The sequence below is a fragment of the Cebus imitator genome, unplaced genomic scaffold, assembly GCF_001604975.1.
Source record: "Cebus imitator isolate Cc_AM_T3 unplaced genomic scaffold, Cebus_imitator-1.0 Scaffold166, whole genome shotgun sequence".
In the NCBI taxonomy this organism is placed as follows: Eukaryota; Metazoa; Chordata; class Mammalia; order Primates; family Cebidae; genus Cebus; species Cebus imitator.
The window spans coordinates 3,582,099-3,585,658 of NW_016107481.1; positions in this window are offsets into that span (position 1 = coordinate 3,582,099).

The following is a 3,560-nucleotide window of genomic DNA, read 5'->3' on the forward strand; positions in this document are numbered from 1 at the left end:
ATGGTCTCGATCTCTTGACCTCGTGATCCACCCGCCTCGGCCTCCCACAGTGCTGGGATTACAGGCTTGAGCCACCGTGCCCGGCTACAACTGGTGTTTTAATCACTTCTTCCCATGCATATTCTTGGCCTGCACGTTTTATCACAGTATTTCATTTCAATCTGGTTTATGTTCTGCATCTCCCACCAGATTATAGGGTCTTCAAGAACAAGGTTGGAGTTGTATTCATCTTTATTTCTCTCACATCATAGTCAGGAACTAGACAGTTATTGAATGAATGTAGAAATCAGATCCTGTCTTCTCTTTCCACTTTCTATAGGACATCACTTCTATAAATGTCTGCTGTTGTCTGAAGCTTTTGTTGTGCAAAAGCAAGCACATCTTCTCTAAACAGCTTCCTTTCAACTCCACTGTTTTTGACAGTGACACTCCCCTAACTAGTCTGAGGCTAAACTTTTTTTTTTTTTTTTTTTTTTTTGAGAAAGGTCTCACTTTACCACCCAGGCTGGAATGTAGTAGCATGATCATGGCTCACTGCAGCTTCAACCTCCTGGGCTCAAGTGATCATGCCACCTCAGCTTCCTAAGTAGCTAGGATCACAGGTGTGCACTACCACTCCTAGACAACATGACAAAAATAATGTTTCATATATATGCACTCTCTCTAAAATTCTTAAAGCTTAATAAGGAGATGTTCTCTTTGTCCTCAAAAGCCTATTTATAATATAACTACATATAGCGTATCATAAATAACTATTTAAATATGGGCTATAGATTAGCATATTTTATGACATATCACACTGGTATTTATATCCAATTAAATTTCTCTCAGCCATATATGTAATAAACTAGTTACATCGTTTATTACTAGTTGAAAACTGACCAAGCCTGTTAAAGATGATAATAGACACTAACATTATATAACACTTCATACTATAAAAAGCACTTTCTATAGTATGAAAAATACTATAAAAAGTGACATACAAGTCTCATTTGACTTTGAATCCTGTGTGTTACATAACATTTCTATATCTAAATTGAAGAAAATGAGGCTTGAAGAGTGACTTGTCTAAGCAACAAAAAGCTGGGACTGGAACCTATGTCTTTTTATTTCACATTCAATTCTATTTATGTTACCACAGAAGCCTGTAGTAATAAACTATTACTGAAATAATGTGTACTCTACTCATCTATTTAGCATAAGTCTATAAAGCATAAATGTTACATGAAAAAGCAAAGTTATTACACTTTTTTCGGGAGAGACAAGATATGGGTCAGTGACACTGTGACAACTTTGGGGACATTTTTTTCCTAGCTAGCTTTTTCAGGTTGATAAGCTTGATAAGGTCAAGATAAATTAGGCACCATAATAAATCTTTAAATCAACAGTAAATTGGCAAAAAAAAAAAAAAACCCATCACCTCATAAAGATAGTACACCTGAGCCAACAGTTCACATTCCCATTTTGAAGAAATTTTTTTTGAGACAGAATCTCACTCCCCCTCCGAGGCCCAAGAGATTCTCCTGCTCAGTCTCATGACTAACTGAGATTACAGACACCCACCACCATGCCCAGATAATTTTTGTATTTTTAGTAGAGATGGGGTTTCACCATGTTGGCCAAGCTGGTCTCAAACTCCTGAGCCAGCCTCTCAAAAGTGCTGGTATAACAAGTGCGAGCCACGATGCCCAGTCTGAAGAAAATTTAAATACCGTTTTTATCAAAGAAATTTTGTTTTGACTAAATTTAGTAGCACCGAAAAACAAGTGTTTACACTTCAGAAATTAAAGAACTAGTAAATGTCCTGGAGGAAATGCTAAATGAAAAAATGGTGTAATAAACTGTAATGTCTTCTTGAAAGCAGGGGGTCTCAAAGATCATTTTGGAGAGAGAGAGAAAAAAAGAAAGCAGGGGTCAGACAGAACGTTTTAAGAAAACATTGCCAACAAGCCAGTTGCCATCCTATGTATCAAGAGCAATGAATCTGATGAACCAAAGTGACAAAATGGATTTAAATGGTGTCTTGTTAATTCCAACATCTCACTATTTAAAGTATAGCGTCTTCTTCCACATGACGGTATAACAAACTTAGTGGTGGTGTTTTTTTTCTTTTTGAGACAAAGAATCTTGCTCTATCACCCAGGCTGGAAGTGTATGGCACGATCGCAGCTCACTGCAGCCTTGACTCCCTGGGCTCAATCGACCCGCCCACCCACCTCAGCCTCCAGAGTAACGGGGACTGCAGATGCCTGCCACCAAGCCTTGTGGAAAAAAAAAAAACAAAAAACTAAGTATGTCATACTGTCGTATGGAAGAGGCCATATTATAAACAATGGGATGTTGGTACATACATACACACACACACACACACACACACACANGTATGGAAGAGGCCATATTATAAACAATGGGATGTTGGTACATACATATACACACACACACACACACACACACACATATATATATATATATATATATATATATATATACATTTTTTGTAGGGACGGGTCTCCCTATGTTGCCCAGGCTGGTCTTGAACTCCTGGGCTCAAGTGATCCCCCTGTCTTAGCCTCTCAGTGTTGAGTTTATAGGCACGATGAGCCACAGCGCCCAGCTGACATGCTTTAAAAAAAATGCAATTTCTGTTTAGATCTTGACACCTGTTGTTTTTACTAGTCACTATGGAAAGAAGCAAAAACCAGTTGCTTAAGATGCTCTAACATTTTTTTCCCCTGCAGAAGCCAACGTGGAATACACCATGAAAACTGGCTAAATGGGAACATTCTAACGTAGCTCACTGAATGCCATGCATTTCCACTATGTTGGAACTGACTTCTACTTTCCTACTTAGCCTTTAGGCGGCTTAGTCTCCTCTGGGCAAGTAACTTCTCTGAATGTTTCATTTCCCATGAAGCCATATATATATATATGTATATATATATATACATATACATATACACATACACACACACATACATAGGTGGAGAACTTTAGAGAGCTTAATCCGAATAAGGTCTATTAGACATCTTCAAAAGCTTTTTCTCCAGACGATGCAGAAACAGGCACACGGGGTTCTGCTTTCCCCACCTCCCACTCCCAAGCTCAGGCCCCATTCTTCTCACTTTCAATCCTCATTGGGATTGAAAACCTCCTTTGGGCTCCTAAAGGAATAGCAAAGAGCTGTTTTATTAATACCAGCGCTCCTCTATCCCCAAATCCGGCCAGGGAAGGGTTCGGAGGCCTCAGCTGCTTGAAAGAGGGTAGAGACAATCCCTCCTCGCCCATCTACCCGGCCACCGACCCCTTCCCAGATCCAGCGTCCCGGCCCCAGAACAAGTGCATGCTTGGATCTCTCCCGTACAGTGACGCGCGCGCTTGCCTGGCTAGGGCCTCTGAAGGGACGAGATCCCCAAGCGCTAGCCAGGACCACAGCAGGCGGAAGCTGCTGGCAGAGCGAGCTGGCGGCTGCAGCCGGCCTTGGTGGGGGAAGGGCTGCAGCCACACCCGGAAGTCGGTCCGGGAGGGAGGGGGAAATCTGAGGGATCGAGGCTTCCGGTGGC